Below are 21,359 nucleotides of genomic sequence, written 5' to 3' on the forward strand. Positions count from 1 at the left end.
TATTTTGGATCAATACTAGCTTAATTTCAACAGAATACAGAAACTTTGCTCCAACATAGCTTTGTTTCCTCCATCCTCTTTTGTATTATTATTGTCATATAAATGACATCTTTATATTTTATAAGCTTATGAACACAGTGTTATAATTACTGCTTTGTACGGTTGTCATTTAAATCAGATAGGAAAAGAGGTACACACACACACACACACACACAACTCCCATTTATACTGTTATTTATATTTACTTATGCTGTATTTACTGGTGCTCTTTATCTCTCTCTCTCTTTCTCTTTTTTTTTGAGTGGATGCATTTCTGAGAAAATAGGGAAAGCCCAGAAGTGAGGACCAATCAGAAAAACCAATTCCTCCTCCCTATACCATGATATTGTTCTAAAAGGTAGAAGTAGGAAGTCTTTGGTAGAGATTTTCCAATTGTGTGGCATGTTTGGCCTTTTCCTCTATATTCTTGGGACTCAGTACGGTCAAGGGTGAGATCTTTATCTTTTTATATGGATTCATACTGTCTAGTGTCCTTTCATGTAGCCTGAAGGACTCCCTTTATTATTTCTGGTAGGGCAGGTCTACTAGTGACAAATTCTCTCAAGTTTGTTTACATCTGTTTATTTAAATGTCTTCTCCATTTTGGAAGAACATTTTGTTGGATGTGCAATTCTGTCTTTTTTGTTTCAGCACTTTAAATATGTCATCCCACTGACTGCTGGTCTCCATAGTTTCTGATGAGAAGTCAGCCATTAATTTCACCAAGGCTCTCTTGCACATGATGTGTCATTTTTCTCTTGCTATTTTCAAGATTCTCTCCTCATCTTTGGCTTTAGATAGTATTTCAGTGTGGATCTCTTTGAGTTGATCCCAGTGGAGTTTGTTGAGTTTCTAGGATGTGCAGATTAATCTTTTCCATTAAGTTTGGGAAATTTTGGGCCATAATTTCTTCAAATATTCTTTCTGCCTCTTTTTTCACTTTCTCCTCTTTACGGGACCCCCATGATGCATATGTTGGTTAATTTGTATCCCCTTATTCAGATTTTTAAATACAGGAATAAATACTCCTACAGGTATTTTCTTATAGGTGAAATTGCTAGGTCATGGGTAGTGACATTAAGAACTTTGACATATTACTAATTGCCTTCTCAAAAGTTTATAACAAGGCACCATGATATCAACAATGTATGAGTAAGCCCGTTTCTCTTAAGGACCTTTAATTGATTATACTGGACATTCTTTTAAATTATTGGATGAGGTACTTATTTTCAGTTGGGCTGTAGCTCCTTAGATGTATCTTATTGACTCTAAGAATCCTTTATCAATGCTGTTGTTACCTCTAGTTCCTCCTAGAATCACCCCCAGAAAGCGTTCATTAAGTAGGAAGAAATGATGGGTGTATTTCCCAATGCTTTTTTGTTCTGTCTAGCTTTATTTCTCTAAAGGGAAGTCTATTTATTCTAAATTTCATCTGTCTCGGGGGAGGATATAGCTCAGTGGTAGAGTGTATGCTTAGCATGCACGAGGTCCTGGGTTCAATTCCTAGTACCTCCATTAACAACTAACTAACTAAATAAATAAATAAAAATAAACCTAATTGCCTTCCCCACCAAAAAAATTTTTTAAATAAATTAATTAATTAATAAATTTCATCTGTCTAATGTGAGGCTGAGCTGTGACCCTTCTTGCAACACTCAAGGCCATGAGGAGGCTTATATTGTAGACACTGTTTTGTTAACTGGTTTTTTTCTACTCAGATATCTAATGTGAATATTTTCCAGTGTGTTCCACAGTACAATTTATAATGGCTGCATAGTAATTCATAATTACAAAGGAAACACTAATACTGGTCATTTTGTTAGTTTCCAATTTTTCCCTATTACATATAAATAACACTGCAATGATAACCAATAACCTCCAGGCGAGCAGGAGCCCTGTCTATTTTATTCTTTGTTGTGTTGTAGCATCTAGCACAGGGTCTGCCTCATAAAGGGCAGCAATAAGCGTGTGCAGAATGAGTAAATGGTTGAAGAACAAGATTTTATTTAAACCTTTATTTACAAATGAGATTATTTCCTTTAAAAAAAAAAACTCAGAGAAGAAATTGATGGTGGATCTATAGTTTTTAAGCCCTTGGCCAGTATCTTCAAACTGCCTACAGAAAGATTTTGCCAATTTACACACCCACTGGTGTATATGGGAATGCCTGTTTCTCTACTCTGGCCAACTACTGATTTGTTTAAATTTATGTAATTGATGGTTGAAGAATAAGGTATGCTTAACAGTTTTAATGTACATTCCTTTTAGGACAGTGATGTTGAACTTTTTAATGTCTTTTGCCATTTCCTCCTTTGACCTGCAGAGCTCATCACTTTGGGAGGCTGGCCTCTCTGAGTCCTGAGGGCCACAACCTGGGGCTGCTCAGGGGATGAGAGGGCTGTTCTGTGACTGTCACAACCCACCTGCTTCTCAGGCAATCTCACAAGGTGTCATCCTCATGAATAAGAAAAAAAGCAGGAAGAGGTCTGACTGTACCTGGCTTCCGGCACCATACCTAGGCAATTTAGGTTTACCTTTTGGATCTTAGGAACCTTGGGGCGGGCTCTCACTGCCACCACCTCCACTGACATTCACCTTCCTCTAGGCAGAGTCTCCAAGCTTTTTTAGTTTGGTACCCATGTTGGCAAACAATTTTCAAGCATCTCTTTCCAATATACGCCTGTTAACTAGTAAAGACTATGTATGTCCTATAACACTAACGAATTAAATATATGTAAAGCTATCACATGAAACTTAGCATTGTAAAGGGTGAGATTAAAATGATATATGGGGGAGGTATGAATTTGGACTTTGGGATTAACAGATACACACTACTGTATATAAAATAGATAAACAACAAGGACCTACTGTATAGCACAGGGAACTATATTCAATTTCTTGTAATAAGCTATAATGGAAAATAATCTGAAAAAATATATGTATGCATATGTATAACTGAACCACTGTGCTGTACACCTGAAACTAACATTGTAAATCAACTATACTTCAATAAAAAATCAAATAAAAAAAATATAGAACTGACAGTTCCAATGTTCCTTCTTGCTCAGTGATACTTCCTTTTGGGCTCCCCGACTTTGGAGTCCAGTGCTCTGGGGTTGTTCCCTGTCTGAGCAAGTGAGTTATTTACATAATTCTTAGAGAGCTAGACTTCCTCCTCCACTGTCCGGTTGGCTATGTAGACCAGCACTTTCTATAGATAATTACTGCTCTGTAAACTGACTGGTGACCTCTGATGCAAAGTTTATATGAGGGCCAGATCCAGAAAAGTGACAGCACTGGCAGTCTTTCCCACCCTCCTCATTATCTGCTGCCTCACAATCAGGAGCTGACCTGCTTATTCAAAGACTGCCGTGACAGTTGAGTAAAGGAACGCAACAGCGGGAGCCTCGTCAGGACCTACGCTTTGCTGTTAGATTTTGCATCACGATGATCCAACTGAGCTAAATACTGATATCGCATCATACCGTGTAAACATGTAAGGTCTCTGCGCAGAGACATACACATGCAATGTAAAAATTTAATGGAAATAGTAAAGGAAACAGTTTGCAAATAAATGTTAAGAAGAATTTCTTTACAGTAAAATTTACCACCAAATGCTCTCAAGGAAATACCTTTCCTTCACAGAAAGAAAGAAGAAAAATCCTCCAACAGACTTTGGTGGAAAACTTTGAGGGGCGGTGTGAAGGCTGCTGTATTTGAAAAGCCAAGGGGCTTTGGAGCCACACAACTGGATTTGAACTAAGTCGGGACCCCAAGCTTGCCATGTGCTGGAGTGTGACCTCTGACATTGAGATTTTTGGTTTTACTAAGAGGGGATAATAATCCCCTTCCCTTACAATATTATGAAAATTAAATGAGAGGACGCCTGCCAACCATTTTGCATATTGTGTTTGCTCAGTAAATGTTTGCTTATTTCTTCCTCACCTTTTTCAGACCAGCAGAATTTCTTTCCTGCCTGCTTAGGCCCTAACTTCAAAGTTTGCCTCTTTTTCTTTCAGCATGAATGATGTAGAAATTTTTTTCCTTAAATAAAACATGTCTTAAATTTGAAACTTCTGTTTTAGAAGTCTCTGTCCTAGTTGACCATTTCTAAGTCTGTAATGCAGCCACGTGGGTTTCCCTCAGAAGGAAGTTACAGCGGACACAGCCCCCAAATGCAGCTGGCAGCAGAATTATTTTTGGTCTCATAAGCTGATTTTTTTTTCTTTTTTAAATTACAGGTAACTCTAGTGTTCTAGAAATTCACATATACAGGGAAATGCACACCCACACCCACTGAGAAAACCTGTTTTAGGAGAAAGCTTTTCCATCTAGCTCTTTCTGTTCAGCTTTTCTTTGCTCCTGATTCAGTTCTGTAAATACAGGTTTATATTTAGCCCCCTGTTGATTCTCCATATGTTCCTCCAAAAAACATTCCCTTTTAAGGAACTTTCAATGGCTGATCTCTTGGAGTACCACCGAGTGAACATGACTCTGGGAAAGTGTTAGTGAGGTCGGTCTGCCGGTGGCATCCCAACCGAACCACGAGTCAAGGGAGATCCACAGGGAAAGTTCCAGCTCGCAGCTCTCCTGTTTTTCTGGGAAATTTGCTGCTGATGATCGGAGAGGGTCAAACACGGTGTGTGTGGGGTCAGTTTCATCTTCCTCTGCTCACCTTCTTCCCTCTGTGGGAAGCGGGGAGTGGACGGGAGGGAGCCAGAGGGTGGGAAAGGTTGGGTACAAGCACCACAGACAAGAGGTAACCAACTTGCTGTGGAGAGAAGCCAGCATGCCTCCTCACCCAGGGGCGGGGCGGTCAGGAACCTCCCAGCCAGCCCAGGGCCCTGACTAAGGGAGCTGACCCTGGCCACCTGCTCTCAGGGAAACCACTTACACTTGGACTGAAGTACTGGCAGGGAGAGGGGAAGGGTTTTGAAGCCAGTGAGACTGGCCCTGGATTCCCTCCACTGGCCCTTTGGATTTTGGGCTTCAGTTTCCTCATCTCTGAAGGGTACATAATATATCACGTACTCATATTCGCTTTACTGCGGGGTCTAGAACTGAACTGAAATATTTCCAAGGTATGCCTGTATTGCAATAAAGTGGGTTCCACGAAGGTTTTGGTTTTCCACTGTGTATAAAAGTTATGTTTATACTATGTTGTAGCCTATTAATGTGCAATAGCATTATGTCTAGAAAAACAACATACATACCTTAATTTAAAAATCCTTTATTGCTAAAAAAAAAATGCTAACCATAATGTGAGTTGTCAGTGAGTCGAAATCTTTTTGCTGGTGGAGAGTCTGGCCTCGATGTTGATGGCTGCTGACAGATCAGGGTGGTGGCTGCTGAAGGCTGGGCTGGCTATGGCAATTTATTAAAGTAAGAAAACAATGAAGTTTGCTCTATCTATTGACTCTTCCTTTCATGAACGAATTTCTCTGTAATATGCTATGCTGTTGATAGCATTTGACCTGCAGCAGAACTTCTTTCAAAATTGAAGTCAGTCCTCTCAAATCCTGATGCTGCTTTATCAACTAAGTTTCTGCAATGTTCTAAGTCCTTTGTTGTCATTTTAACAATCTTCACAGTATCTTCACCAGGAGTAGATTCAATCTCAAGAAATCACTTTCTTTGCTCATGCATCAGGAACAACTCTTCATTTCTTAAAGTCTTACCTTGAAATTGCAGAAATTCACTCACATCTTCAGGCTCCACTTCTAATTCTAGTTCTCTTGCTATTTGCACCTCATCTGCCGTTCCTTCCTCCACTGAAGCCTTGAACCCCTCAAAGTCACCCATGAGAACTGGAATAAACTTCTTCTAAATTTCTGTTATTGTTGAAGTTCTGACCTCTTCCCATGAATCACAAATGTTCTTCATGGCATCTAGAATGGTAAAGCTTTTCCAGAAGTTTTCAATTTCCTTTACCTAGATTCATCAGAGGGGTCACTATTTATGGCAGCTATAACCTTACGACATCTATCTCTTAAGTAATTAAACTTGAAAGTTGAAATTACTCCTTGATCCATGGACTACAGATGAATGCTGTGTTAGCAGCATGAAAACAACATTAATCTCACTGTCCATCTCTATCAGAGCCCTTTGGGTGACCAGGTGTTGTCAATGAGCAGTAATATTTTGAAAGGAATTTTTTTTCTAAGCAGTAGGTCTCAACAGTGAGCTTAAAATATTCTGTAAATCCTGTTGTAAACAGCTGTGCTGTCATCCAGGCTTTGTTGTTCCGTCTATAGAGCACAGTCAGAGTACATTTAGCATAATTCTTAAGGATCCTAGAATTTCCGAAATGGTAAAAGAACATTGGCTTCAACTTAAAATCACCGGCTGCATTAGCCTGAACAAGGGAGTCAGCCTGTCCTTTGAAGCTTTAAAGCCAGATACTGATTTCTCCTCTCTGGCAATGAAAGACCTAGGTGGCATCTTCTTCCAATATTAAGCTGTTTCGTCTGCACTGAAAATCTGTCGTGTAGTGAGTCACCTTCGTTCATCTCTTAGCTGGATCTTCTGGATAAATTGCTGCAGCTTCTCCATCAGCACTAGCTGCTTCACTTTGCACTTTGTATTACAGAGACGGATTCTTTTCTTAAACCTCATGAACAACCTCGGCTCCCTTCACACTCTTCCAAAACTTCCTCACCTCCCTCAGCCTTCACAGCACTGAAGAGAGTTAAGGCTTTGCTCTGGACTAGGCTTTGGCTTAAGGGGATATTGTGGCTGGTTTGATCTTCTATCCAGATCACTCAGACTTCCTCCGTGTCAGCAACAAGGCCGTTTTGCTGTCTTATCACTCGTGCGCTCACTGGAGTAGCACTTTCAATTTCCTTCAGGAACTTTTCCTTCGCACTCACGACTCCGCTTGCTGTTCGGCACAAGAGGCCTAGCTTTCAGCCTATCTCAGCTTTCAACATGCCTTTCTCACCAAGCTTCCTCATTTCTAGCTTTGGATTGAAAGAGAGAGACTTGTGAGTCTCCATTTCAGTTAGAGGCCACTGTAGGGTTAGTGATAGGCTAACCCTATCACTTATTGTTTCAATATTGTTGTGTCTCAGGGATTAGGGAGACCTGAGGAGAGGCAGAGATGGGTGGGTGGGTGGAGCAGTCAGAACACACACAATAGTTATGGATTAAGTTTGGTGTCTTACATGGGCAAGATTTGTGGCACCCCAAAACAATCACAATGGTAACGTCAAAGATCACTGATCACAGATTCCCATAACATATATAAGAATAATGAAAAAGTTTGAAATATTGTGAGAATTTCCAAAATGTGACACAGAGACATGAAGTGAGCAAATGCTGCTGGAAAAATGGTGCCAAGAGACATGCTTAAGGCAGAGTGACCACAAACCAGCAATCTGTTAAAAAAAAAATGCAATTATCTGTGAAGCACAATCAAGTGAAGCATAATAAAGCAAGGCCTGCCGAGGGTCCAAGTGTGCAGGGCACCTATTGGTGCTCGACACACACGAGGGTTCTACTGCAGCCACTGGCCCTCATCTCTGCTGGTCCCCGGTCTGGGGCTCTCTCTCTCTTTTCCTGAATTCATTACCTATCTCATCAGCACATCTTGGATTCCCTTTCAGTTCTTTGCCTTTTTATTCTTTTGCCTTCATTTTCAAAGCTTTTCTTCCCAGTTGCTTTGACTCCAGTTTGATCCAGTTGATTCATTCCAGTTGATCCCAGCAGACAGTGAGTTCTGCTTTGAAGAGATCATCACAACCACGGGGGGGGCGGGGGGGAGGACACAGGGTGTTCTTGGCTTGGAAATGTTACAGAAAGCTTCCTCCAGCCTTGGCAGCCCCAGCGCCCCAGGGCCAGGTCAGTGAGCAGCGTTCCTTCCTCTCTGGCAGTGCCAGGACCGTCACTCCAGGCCTCTCTGCCCTTTGACACACTTTGGAAAGAACAAACTCCTGAGATGCGGCTCAGTTCTGTCCTTTTTCCTTCTGGGAGCAGGCCTGAACACACACAGCCCCCACCCTCTGCTGCTCCTCCTTGCTGTGAGAATCACCTGCGAGTCTTGCCCTCAGCCAGTGTCTCCTGGAACCAAGCTGCAAGCCTGGTTTTGCCTGCAGATATAATTCATGCCCTTCAGCCTCTTCTCTCTTAGTAAATCAAGGGGGTATTTCTGCCTTCAGCTTTATTCACTGTTTTATTTCCCAGCTTGTTTACAACCCAGAGAGGAAAAAAAAGTTGCTATTTATCGGGACCGCCTCAAGGACTCCAGTGGTATTGTCCACAGGTGACGCTAAGGGAGAGACAGTAAGGAGTGGAAGAGACTGTGCAAACTAAGAGAGACTGTGCCGTCCAAAGAGGGGAGAGCCAGATCGACTCTAGCTCACTGCTATCTTGTGGGCATGCGGACCCACTTTTGCCAGATATTTCAAAATTTTGAAAGAAGGCCAAAGATCTTGATTTTTATCTGACATCTGCCCAGTTTTAAACACTGACAACAAAATTTAAAAAACAAACAAAAAACCCTGAGAGCCAAGTTGGTACGGGACACACTGAACACACTTGTACGCCCAGGCTGTCTGAAGGCTGCCAGTCGAGGACAGCTGCCCGCATCCTCCCCGGTCACATTTGCATGTAATTCCACTTCCATCATTCCATCTGGAAAACTTCCTTACACCCCATCAGCCAAACTTGAACTCCAAACACCCTGTGTCATCTGAGGAGGGGCACTGCTATAAGTTAAGGGATTATTTTGGAACTGCAGACTCACCATTTTCACTTAATAACATACTACTTTCCTTTTGATGATATCTTTTGATCTGACTTATTTAAAATGTATCCACCTTTATACTAGTTACACACAAGTTAACAGGCCCAATATAAAAAGGCAAATAGCTCCGTCCCTCTTCTTGGAATCATTAAAAAAATAAAGTCAATAGCTTCTTACCCAAACATGGACCACACCTGTGGATATTACTGAACCCCAAGTTAATAAAACACTGCTAACTCTTCAGCATCATTGACTCAAATGTGCCTGATGAGTGGAATTTGAACTTAAAAACTCTGGTAGTGAGGTGGGCAATGATTTTGTGGGATGGTTCTGTGTCATAACATTCATTCGTTCAGCACATATTTTCTCAGCAGTTCTCTAAAAACCACAGCTGTGACTGCAAAACCCACCAGAATGCAAAGTGGAATCCCCTACCCAAACTGTGCTGCTTCTGCTGTGCTGTTGAGCGAGGACGTCTGGCTCAGCCGCAGCTGCCATGTGGCTGTGAACAAGGGTGACGTCACCGCAACAGGGAAAATCCAGATGCTGTTGGTGCTGCCTGCCCCTTCAGTGTAGCATGGGATCCTTGCCTCCCTGCAGTGAGGGCCTGTGAAAACTCTGATGTTCAGAAGCTAGAGGAGAACTGCGGCGAGATAGTGGTGAATACGATTCTGCCAGGACTCTCGATATGGTTACCTTTATGTGGCACCAATATGAGCTTTGTTCCTTAGGCTTCCGGAATAGCCTGAAGACTGTAACTCTGGCTTTGTACTCATGTCAAGGGCAGTCGGCCTCACCCCGGAGTCTCCCAGGGCTGGGTGACTCACAGGAGGAGTGGGGAAGCAATGATGCAGACATGCCACTCCTACTGGGTGTAAGCTGAGCAGTCCGCAGGGTTTGGGGACGTCAGAAGCTTCAGCCCTGGATTTGTCTCCTCTTCAGGCTGAACTCCTGTCACCTCCCCGAGCTCACAGCTGGTCTCTGGACATCTCTCTTCAGCCTGGGGGGTCTTTGCGCTTCCTAATCCCTTGCTTGGAAAGTCTCTCCCTCACCCCTTTAAGTAGTAGTTTCCTTCTAATCTTTTAGATTTCCACTCAGATGTCACCCCCTTAGAGCCCCCTCCTTCTGCCCCTTCCGATGGCCTGCCCTTGTGTGATGGTGAAGATGGGCCCAGCAACTTTGCCCTTCTGAATAAACTCCAAATCTCAGTGGCCTAATGTGACAAAGATTTATTTCTTGCTTGTGGTGCAATCCAGTGGCTCAGGGATCCAGCTCCTCTGGTCTGTCCACCCCAGAGGGCGTGAAGATGGGCAGGAGACACCCTGCGGGCAGGGGTGTTGGGGCCTCACCCTTGTGACCAGACCCAGGCACACAGCCCCAGCTTACGTGAAAGGGAGCTGGGAAAGCAGTCTTCCTTTACAGCGATGATTTCAGTTAATCTTCACAGCAAGCCCCTGAGACAAACAGTAACAGCCTGCTCATTTGACAGGTAGGACATTGGGGCTGAGAAAGGCCATGTGACCGCCCCCCCAGCCCTCACCCAAGGCCACGCAGTTAAGTGGTGAAGCTGGATCAGAACCCAGAGAACCAGCCTCCAGAGTCCCCTCAGAACCCAAACTCTGTACTGCCTACGCTGCTTCCATGTTAAAGATGACAAGAAAACCTACCAATTACATATTTATATTCGGTGTTAGAAACCCAGAGCTCTATAAGGATTCCTGTTACTTATTTCCTGAATAACGGTAGTTTAGACAAAGAAGATAGTTTAAGAAGGCCAAGGAGCAGTTGAGATGAATGGTTCTCAAAGTGAGGTCTGCAGCCGCTGGGGAACCCGGAGACCTTTTGAGGGGATCCCCAAGGTCAGAACTATTTTCATAAGAACACTAAGATGTTATTCACCGATTTTGCTCTCATTCCCTCATGAATGTACCACAGGGTTTTCCGGAAGCTCCCTACGCGTGACGACACCATTCCTGTGATGATTACGTGTAATGGAGGCGTGGCTGTTACTTTAAAATGAATGAACAAATAGCTTAAGTTTTTATTTCTTAAAATTTCTTAAAACTTCTAATATGATAAATATTAATAGATATAACCCACACAAACAGAAGTTCTTTGGGGGGAGGGGTCTCAGTAATTTTAAAGAGCATAAAGGATCCCGAGACGAAAAAGTTTGAGAACTGCTGCTGGGTTTGGTGTTCAAGGCAATGTGTCTTCCGATCTCAGTGTAAACTTTAGTGCACAGCAATCAAGAGTCTCAGTTTAAAAAGTATCTTTTTAAAATGCCTATTTCTTAATTTCTTAATCTTTAAAATAAGGTTATAGCACAACTATAACATAGCACAAATAATCTACATTATAACATTGAATGAAAGAATCATTTATAACATCCACCATAGGAGACCGGATTAGAATCAAGCATGCTGAAAACCCAAGACGGAGAGGACTATTATTATTTAATAATAAGTTCAAAGAAACGTCCTCAGTTTTCTGTTCCTGTTTCTCTCAACTCCATTCTTTTCAAGAACAGTGGGGGAATGTGTCCAACCTGCACTCACCACAACATTCAATCAGTGAAAGCTTCTTATTTTTGGAGATTAATAGCCTAATCATTTTACCTTGGCCCATATTAATGAAAAATCACTACAGGTGAAACTTTGTGGTAACAAACCCATTTTACCTGCATGCTATGTAAACAGCTTTTGAACTTGACTGATGGCTTTGTGTGTTGTCCCATGCTGCTGTCATTACGGTAAATTTCAGTTGAGATAGCATCAAGTAGGCACTGTCTTCCGTTCACTGCAGTGACTATACAATGTCACAATAACTTGATATTTATAATCTGTTTCACCTTCACATAGAGATTAGGCCATGTGAGCAGAACGTTCACTGCAATGGAATACAATGTCCAAATAGCTTGGTATTTACAATCCCTGTTACCTTAACAGAAGGCAAGCTGTATGGACACAGAGCAGCCTATTTATGAAGCGACAGCTAAGGCTTGCCCAAGTGCACAACACCTGACTTAAGGCTTAATAACAGTTCGTTTATTTAAAGTATTCCAGCTTTTTTAAAAAATTAAGATTCTAAATAACAAATTAAAAACGGTAAACCAGAATAAATGGTCAAACACTGCTACTGAGTTAATAAATATTATTAAATAAATATTATTAAGAAATTTCCATGTACAGGTGCTATACGTGGTGACTGACATGTTTACCACGCCATGTTGAGCAGGTTAAATTGACATGCTCATTTACCACCACCACCTCCCAACAGTCCAATGACACAGGCGTTACTATGAATCTATTTATACGAAAGGGAAGAAATGGATCCGTCCATTGAAACTCAGATGCTGTGATTCAATGGTCCATGCTCTCAACCACTATCCTATACAGGTTTCTACTATGAAACTGAGAATTTTAAACAAATTCATAGAGTTGTTTATTTTTTTAAATGTACTTTCATTAAAATTTTGTCATTTGTTGTCCTTACTGCTTTGTTGTGGGTTGTGTCCCCTCACAAGATATGTTGAAGTCTCAATACCTGGTACCTGTAGATGTGACCTTATTTGGAAAGCGGGTCTTTGCAGATGTAATCAAGTCAAGTAGGTGCCCCCAGAGACATTGCCAGAAAATGAAAGGATGACCTGGGCATCACCAAATTATTGCCAGCTAATAATTTGGTTTAGGTTCTGAGACTATTTTGAAGGTCTAGTTTTGGAGTGAGATCACTGAGAATCTTAAAAAAAATAAAGATATTACCTTAAATACGTTTTGGAACAAGGGATGATAAAAAGAAAAAAAATTAGGTCTTTGAATTTGCTGCAATGAACTTGCAGGCAATGGGGAGCCCCTGAAAGGCATGGCTGTAAAGATTATGTGCAGGCAGGGTGACCTTTTTAGAAGTGGGCTTTGAGAAGGACAGGGTGGCAGCAGGTAGGGGGCCGGGAGACAGCCCAAGGCAGCCAGCTGAACCGTACTGCAGTGTTCTACCCACCGGCAGGGCTTCCCCATGTGTCCTGATGTGGGTGGCGGACAGGAGACCAGGCCAGTCTAGAGACACAGGGATTTGCCTTAGAGAAGGAAAGAAGGGCTCAGGGAGAAACCAAAGACCCTGCCAGACATCAAGTATCTTGAAGTTCAGACAAGTAAATGGAAGGACAGCAGACCATGCAAATCCTTCGTGGTGTCCTCAGGTCTGAGGCAGACCCCACGGCAAGCAGCCCAGGTGGAAGGAGGTCAGGATGAGGCCAAGGAGAGGGCAACCACGGGCTTCTTCCCCGGGTGTACACTGCCAGTGCCAGTGGCTTGAAAACACCTTGGTCACCAAAGCCACCTGGGATTCCATGAGCACTGACTGAACAGATTGAAAGAGATGGGCACTGAAAGGAAGGTAAGTTCCAAATCCTGAACTAGGAAGAGGCAGGGGCAGCAGACACCAGTGAGGAAATAAGTAACAGCAAAGTAACAGTTTAGTAAATGCTTCCTGTGTGCAAGGTACTGTTCTAAGCACTGGGCATGTGGTAACCACCTTCCTCCTCACATCGAGGTGGAAGGCTTGTGGTAAGATGCCCATTTTGCAGATAAGGAAAATGAGGCACAAAAATGCTAAGTCATTGATCAAGGTCATACAGCTAAGAAAGGACACAGCCAGGAGTTAAATCCAGTCCTTTAACCCCAAGCCTGTTTTCTTAATTCTTTGCTATAACAATACTCAGTAATATGCACTGCAGTGTTCAGTAAGCTTGTTCATACATCACCCTCTTTGATGCCCACAGTAACCCTGTGAGGTGAATGTTATCATCAACCCCACTTACAGATGAGGAAACCGAAGCTCAAGGCATGGCAGTGACTTGTTTAAGATCGAGTTATTAAGGCCTAGAGGAACTAGGACTTGAGTTCACATCCTGCAATTCCAAACTCCCCACTCTTCCACTGCCCCACTGTGCCACTGCGCAGAGCACTTGGGCTTGTGTGGAAGCAGTACTTTGGGATATGGTGAACCGTATCCCAGTAAAGCTACTAAGTAGGCAAGAGCATGGGAAGAAAGGAAGGCCAACTTTCCAAGAAGCTGTAGCAGTCTTGGGGAGCCTGGAGGGACAGTAGAGGCGGCCAGAGAGGGTCAGACCAGAGACTGGTGCCCTGACGTCCCAGACAGAAGGGCCTCTTTAAGTCCGGTGCCCAGAAAAGTGTGGTGTCCGGGACAGAGGCAGGACCTGGCACTGGCCAGAGCAGCTCTGAGAGAACAGAACACATCCGGAGGCTGCAGAGACAGGATGCAGCCAGGACGAGCAGTGAGAACCCAGAAGTGGCAAGCCTGCATCACTCTTAAAATCCTGCATTTTTAAATAACAGGCGACTCTTGGACTTGCTTGAAGGCAAAAAGGAGAAGCCATTGGTGGAGCAAGCATCCCCAGGACTAGGGAGGGGACAGAACTCCTAGGGCCAGGTGGGGTGGGGCAGGGGGAGGAGAGGTGGGCAGGGAGGGACCACCAAGAATGGACATGAAAGGGGCAGCCCGAGATCACGCTTCTGATTCACCAACATTTATCAAGGCGTGTGTGAACTGAGGTCATCTGCTGACCGTGAGTTGTGGAGAGGAGACTTGTCTTTGAAACACAGGTCCATCTATTAGGACCATATTTGTTGTTTGGCAAATACAATAGCAAGTTACCATATATGAGGGCTTATAGAATGTTTATATCCTGCCCACATTACTTCCTAAAAACATGAGACAGAAAACATATCAGTTTTCACTAGTGCTCTGGGTGCATGTGTCAGGCACTCAAGCCAGCTAAAGCAAGAAAAGGAACTTTATGATCAGGCTACACCAGCATCCTACAGGCCCTGGAGCCCAGGTGCAGCCAGCAAAGGCTCAGGGCAGGAGAACCATCAGGAAGTCTGGCTTCTCCACACATAGCACACTGAGGATGGCCCCGTGCAGGATCGACTTTAGATCTCCTTTGTTCAAGGAACCAGCCCAGACTCAAAGTGTCAGGATTGTTTTTCTTCTGCAGGGGACAAAAAAAAAAAAAAGGCAGCTCAAGCTGGCTTAAGCTAATCAGGGAATTTAACGGCTCAAATAACTAAAACTTCCTGGCCAGCTGGATCCAGGTGGTCACAAAGCACCACTGGAGGCAGCCTCTCCCTCTACTGGCACCTGCGCCGGCTCCGTTCTCTGCTGGCTCAGCCCTCTTGGGACCAGCTGACTAACAGGAACTCCGGCTTCTCTCCTGCCCCAACCCTTGGGTTCTCCGAGAGCCTAGCACGTGGGTCTCAGAAGTGGTCACATGCCTACTTGTGAACCACCCGTGGCCAGATGGAAGAAAATACTCATTGGCCAGAACTGGGGCACAGGCCTGGTCCTGGAGCCAAGGTCAAGGTCAGTCCCACCTCAAACACAGAATAGTAAGAGCAAATGCTTCATGAAGTTTACTGTTTGTTGGGCGTGGTTTTAACTGCTTTAGATAAGTTAACTCATTTTAACCTCAGCTTATCTTCTTTGTTTACTGATCCCCATTTTATAGATGGGGAAACTGAGGCAAAGGTGAAGGCATTGTAGCCAAGGTCTCACAGCTGGTTGCAGCTAAGTTGCAGAGCTGGAATTAGATCCAGACTTTCAGGCCCCAGAAGCTAACCTCCATTAGCAAAAGGGAACCACTACCAACAAGATGGGAAATGGATGCTGAGCTAATAAAGATAATAACAAGAGACATCCGAAAGCCACCCTGAATTCTCACTCTGCAGAGAGAATGATTTGCCAGACTGGGTTGGGTACTCCCCTTGGCCTGGGGCAGGATCATGTTATACCAAGGTGGCGGCATCTGCTGTGACCTCATACATGGACTAGTTCCAGAAAACAAAGGGGGACAAAGGAATAAGCACCCTTCTACCACTCTTCTCTGGTGAGGTGTCGTATGATTGGGGAAATGCAATTTTAGTCACGAGGACAAACAGGAAAAGGTATCAGCTAAAGTTCCCTGGGTGTACATATTTACATTCTACCCCACCCTAAATTCTGCTCCCCACCATGGGTGAGTGGGTATGAAGCATCCAAAAGACCAAAGGTGCATAGAGAACCATGGAGCTGAAGGGGACGTCCAAGCAGGGTCCCTTGTAGTTGTCTGGGTCCAGGAGAAAACCAGACAATGAAGGCCATTGCTATAAGGAAAAACCACATAGATTTATAAATTATTATACTGTGATTGAACTGCACTTTGGAATTACAGATAATCCAGAAAGTGAATCTACTTTTTTTCACATCTCCCACAAGACTGTCAGTAGAAGAATGATTTTCAAGCATTAGAATCACAGTTGGATAAAAGCAGTCAGTAGTCTCAGGCTGAGGCTAATGCTGATGCTGACAAGGGGAGGGGGCAGGTGTGGAGCAATTAAGGCATCATTATGAGCCAGGTGGAGCTCCAAAAAGGGATCGACTTTACTGAAACTAAATCACATACACTAAAAGCTTCTACCTGTTATGAAATGTCCATCACTTTCACATCTATGTTGTTAGTTTCTGCTGAGAGCTGTAGCAATAACCCCTGATCTCAATGGTTAGCCAAATGACGGTTTCTCACTTATGGTTCACATATTTCACAGGTCGGCTGTGGCTCTGTTCCGCCTGGGGATGGGGTTAGGGAGCACACCCATCTGGGGCCTGCAGGTCTTAGCAAAGGGAAAAGGTACAATGACAGGGCCATGCAAGGCACCTCCTGCTCTGCTTGGAGGTGGCAAGTGTCATCTCCACCCACATTCCATTGGCCAAAGCAAATCATATGGCCAGGCCTGATCTCAACAGGGTAGGGAGACATCTCTTCTTGGGGAAAGGACATCAAGGACACGCCTGTAGAAGGTGGACTGGGTATTTAAAATAATATGATCTACCACATATCTAATTTGTTTTTGAGGATGAAAAATCTATTTTCAAGTATTCACAGGGAACCACTGGCTGTATACACACACACACACACACAAAGATCAGTTGACTATATACTTAGCAACTTCAATCAGCTGACTATATACTTGACAAAGTGGCAAAGGCAAATACAAAGGAGAAAAAGACTGTCTTTTCAACAAATGGTGCTGGGACACTGGAACATCCACATGCAAAAAATAAACCTAGATGTAGATCTTACACCCTTCACAAAAATTAACTTGAAATGGATCATAAGCTTAAATCAAAATGCAAAACTACAAACTCCTAGAAGATAACATAGAAGAAAACCTAAGCTGGACTTGATTAAAATGAACATTTCTGCTCTGTGAAAGAAACCATCAAGAGAATAAAAAGACAAGCCTCAGACTGCACGAAAGCATTTCCAAAAGACACATCTGATAAAGGACTAATATACGAAAGAACTCTTAAAATTTAACAATAAGAAAACAATCTGATTTTTTTAATGGTTCAAACAACAAGTACATGAAAAGGTGCTCAATGTCATTAATTATCATGAAAATGCAAATCAAAGCCACAATGAGATATCACCTTATACCTGTTAGAATGGCTATAATCAAAAAGACAAGAGATAAGTGTTGGCGAGGATGTGGAGAAAAGAAAACTCTCGGGCACTGTTGGTGGGAATGTAAATTGGTACAACCATTGTGGAAAACAGTGTAGAGGTTCCTCAAAAAATTTAACATAGAACAAAATTACCATGTGATCCAGTTCACTTCTGGGTATACATCTGAGGGAAACAAAATCACGGTCCAAAGAGATTACAGCACCTCAATATTCACAATATTATTATAATAATAATATTGTGAATAATATTATTCACAATAGCCAAGACATGGAAGCAACCTAAATGTCTATCAACGGATGAGTGGATGAAGAAAATGCAGTGTACACACACACACACACACACACACACACACACACACCACACTGGAATATTATTTAGCCATAAAAGAAGGAAATCCTACCATTTAGACAACATGGATGACCTTGGAGGCATTATGCTAAGTGAAATAAGTAAGACAAAGACAAATACTGTATGATCTCACTTACATGCGGAATCTTAAAAAAGAGAACTCATAAAAACAGAGAACAAATTGGTGGTTGCCAGAGACAGAGAGTGGGAGGTGGGGGAAACGGATGTAGGTGGTCAAAATGCACAAACTTTCAGTTATAAGTTCTGGGGATGTAATGTACAGAATGGTAAGTGTAGTTAACTATACTACATTGTACATTTTTAATTTACTAATCTTAATTTGCTGATCTTAATTTGTGAAATTTGTAGATCTTAGACGTTCTCATCACAAGGAAAAAAAACTATGAGGTGATGGATGTTAACTAAACTTATTGTGGTAATCATTTTGCAATATTTATACATATCAAGTCATTATGTTATATATCTTAAATACAATGTTATATGTCAATTTTATCTTAATAAAACTGAGTGAGGGAGATACTCCACATCATATGTCATTAGGGAACTGCAAATTAAAACAACAGTAAGATACCACTACAGGCCCATTAGAATGGTCAAAATCCAAAACACTGACAACACCAAATACTGGTAAAGATGTGGAATAATAGGAACTCTTACTAATTTCTGGTGGGATTGCAAAATAGGACAGACACTTTGGAAAACAGTCTGGCAGTTTCTTACAAAACTAAACATATTCTTACCATATGACTCAGCAATGATGTTCCTTGGTATCTCCCCAAAGGAGCTGGAAACTTACGTCCACAAAAAAGCCTGTACAGGAATGTTTATAGCAGCTTTACTCGTAACTGCCAAAACCTGGAAGCAACCAAGATTTCCTTTAGTGGGTAAATGTATAAATTGTACTACATCCACACAATGGAATGTTGGTTATTCATCACTAAAAAGAAATGAGCTACTAAACAATGAAAAGACATGGAGGAACCTTAAATGCACACCAAGTGAAGGAAGCCAATCTCAAAAGGCTATAAACTATACGATTCTAACTATATGACATTCTGGATAAGGTAAAACTATGGAGAGTATTAAAAAAAAAAATCAGTGGTTGCCAAAGGTTACAGAGGAAGGAGGGATGGCTATGTAGAGGACAGAGGATTTTTAGGAAGTGCAACTGCTCTTATGGTACTATGATGGTGGATACCTGCCTTATACATTTGTTCAGATACAAAATGTATAACAGTGAACAAGTGTAAAGTGTACAAGAGTGAACCCTAATGTGTAAACTCTGGTCTCTAGGTGATAATGATGTGTCAGTGTAGGTTTATCAACTGTAAAAAAGGTACCATTATGGTGGGAGATGTTGATAATGGAGAAGGCTGTGCTTGGCACAGAGAGTGTATGGGAAATTTCTGTACTTTCTTGGCAATTTTGCTATGAACTTAAAACTGCTCTCAAAAATAAACTCCATCACATACAAAGTTAATAGTAAGTAATTGAGCAAAGCCAAAAAAAAAAAAAGGTAAAAGACCTTCACTGGTGACCTTCAAAGTTCACTTCAAGTCACCTTTTGCAGCCCCAGGCCCCCAGCCTTCACTTGGAAGGTTAAGGAAATCTGGACAGAGTGGGGCACGCCCCCTGCGGGATAAGAGAGGTGACGAGAGGGGGTGGTTTAGGCCTGGCCTGAGCCTCTTACAGGTGGCTGCTGGCAGGAATCACCAGGGCACTCTAAAAAATACCAAAGCTCGGGCCTCATCGCACACCAACTGAGACTCTTCCGGGGGCAGAGTCCAGCTATACGGAACTGAAAAACGCTCCTGTTCATTATAACGTGCAGGCAGAGCTGGGAATCGCCAAGAGAGACCAGGGGTGGGTGGGTTTCGGGGGCTGGGAATCAACGTTGGAGAGAAAAAAACCTTCCCCAGAGGATGCGCTCCCCCTCCCCGGCGAGGTCACATTCCTGGGTGTTCACTCCAGCCGCGCGCTTTCCAAGGGCCTGCGGCCAGGTGCCACCCTTTCAGCAGTTTCCGCATCAAGAATGGGTTGTCCCCAGGCAGATGTGCTAACCATCTGCCCCAGGAGGAGGGAGACCCACATCTCCCATAGACCCCGCGCCCCGCTGCATGTAGCAATTCAGGTCCGGGAGCCACGTGCGGGCTCCGCGTTTGCACTCTAGTTGAGAAGGGCTTTGTCACGTTTCCCACTCTACTGCCACGGAGCGCGCGATTACACCAATTCGGACCTCACTAGGGTGACACGAGGACGAATGGGCGACCATGTATTCTTCGGAAAGAATTTTCTCCTACGCCCACTAAGTGGTCACCCTTAAAACTAAAAACAAGAGAGCGCACAGATTTAAAAAACACATATTAAAAACCGCGCGTGCGAGAACGAGTACAAAGAAAAGTGGACCCGGCGCCAGAGCGCGTCCAGCGCTGGGCTGGCGGCTTCCCGCTCCCTGTTCGCCATGGTACCCACCCTTCCGCGCACCTGCCCGCGGCTCAATACCTCGCTCTCCCCGCCACCGCCGCTCTCGGCGGCCCAGGAAACTGACTTGTTGGCCTGAATACCTTGGGGACCGAGGGAAGGGGAAGGCCCACCCCCGCCCCGGCCCCAACCCCAACCCCGCCGAACCGTCCTGGCCCCGGCCCCCTGCCCCACCCTCGCTGAATCGCGCCGCCAGCGCTCCGGGAGCACTTGTCCGGCGGTCTCGGGTAGGGGGACCGGAAACACGCGCCCCGAACGCAGGGCCGCCCAGCTCCGCCCGCCTGCCGGCGGGTCTCCCGGCTCTCCGGCACTTTAAGGCCTGTCATTTCCGCCACCGACCTCGGGGCGGGGAAAGCGACGCGCGCGCCACGCGGGGGCCGCCTCCGGAGCCGTAAGTGAGGCGAGGCTGCGTCGCGGGCCCCACTGTGTGGCAGTCCCGGCTCCCGGAGCGGCGCGGGCGCGCCCTCGGCTCTCGGCAGGGAGGCTGCGGGCATTCGAGCGGCGGGACGGGCGGCCAGGGGCCCCCTCCCCCAGCTCCCGCTCCTACCCCGCCGGTTCCCGCAGCTCTGGGGCCGGCGGAAGGGACGTGCGTACCTGTCGGCCCTTCCAGTGGGGCGGACTGGGGGCAGGTTGGGGGGACTCCCGAGAGGCCTCCGAGCTGCCAGTGTCCGAGTCCACCCTGAACCTGGGAGCGACTGGGAATCCGCGAGTGTCTCACTTCCGGTCTCCAGGAGATGGAACGGCGTCGACCTTGTATATCCAACGGGTGTCAAAAAGCAGGAAAATCATACCGTTAAACCCCCAGTTTAAGTTCAGGTTCGGGTCCATAGTGGTCACTCTTGAATGCACTGATTTAGAGGGAGTGAGGGGAGACCAAAACAAAACAACGAAAACTGCCCAGCCAACCGCAGTAGGTTGCTGCTGCAGTCCACGCGGGACCGGGGCAGTTTAGAAAGCGCTACTTTCTAGGCGGCCCTGGGCTGTCACCCGGCTTCGCTCACTCTTTCTTACCCCTCAGCGAATTCACCTGACATCCTGCAGGAGTCGTACAGTCTGGGTTCTCAATGCCAAAGACTTCCTTTGTACGAATTCAGAGCGAAATCTCACTTCTCAGAAAAAAAGGAGTAGACAAAGCCTTCCCCCAGCTCTGTTTCTTCTTTTGAACCTGTAAACGACCTTAAAAACATTTGGAGCTACTTA

The 21,359-nt window shown here is 44.3% G+C and overlaps 1 protein-coding gene and 1 long non-coding RNA gene across 7 annotated transcripts in view; one reads left to right on the top strand and one right to left on the bottom strand.

The window, feature by feature from the left end:
- The window catches only part of LOC116663729, a 62,024-nt gene extending 41,135 nt beyond the window's left edge, over window positions 1–20,889 (bottom strand). For 2 of the 3 annotated variants that reach the window (XR_004320021.1, XR_004320020.1), the window contains exons 1-2: window positions 20,754–20,889; window positions 18,419–18,533 (exon numbers count right to left, since the gene is read on the bottom strand). This is a non-coding gene — a long non-coding RNA (uncharacterized LOC116663729). Of the gene's footprint in view, window positions 1–18,418; window positions 18,534–20,333; window positions 20,440–20,753 lie in introns of those variants that run through there. The other variant, XR_004320022.1, reaches the window with a different exon arrangement.
- METTL21A (methyltransferase like 21A) overlaps window positions 20,411–21,359 on the top strand; it is a 50,112-nt gene continuing 49,163 nt past the window's right edge. For 2 of the 4 annotated variants that reach the window (XM_032479991.1, XM_006182128.3), the window contains exon 1: window positions 20,557–20,975. The gene's annotated coding sequence lies outside the window, so the exon portion shown is untranslated. The other 2 variants (XM_032479990.1, XM_014557123.2) reach the window with 2 other exon arrangements.

Source organism: Camelus ferus, chromosome 5 (genome assembly GCF_009834535.1).
Source record: "Camelus ferus isolate YT-003-E chromosome 5, BCGSAC_Cfer_1.0, whole genome shotgun sequence".
Taxonomy (NCBI): domain Eukaryota; kingdom Metazoa; phylum Chordata; class Mammalia; order Artiodactyla; family Camelidae; genus Camelus; species Camelus ferus.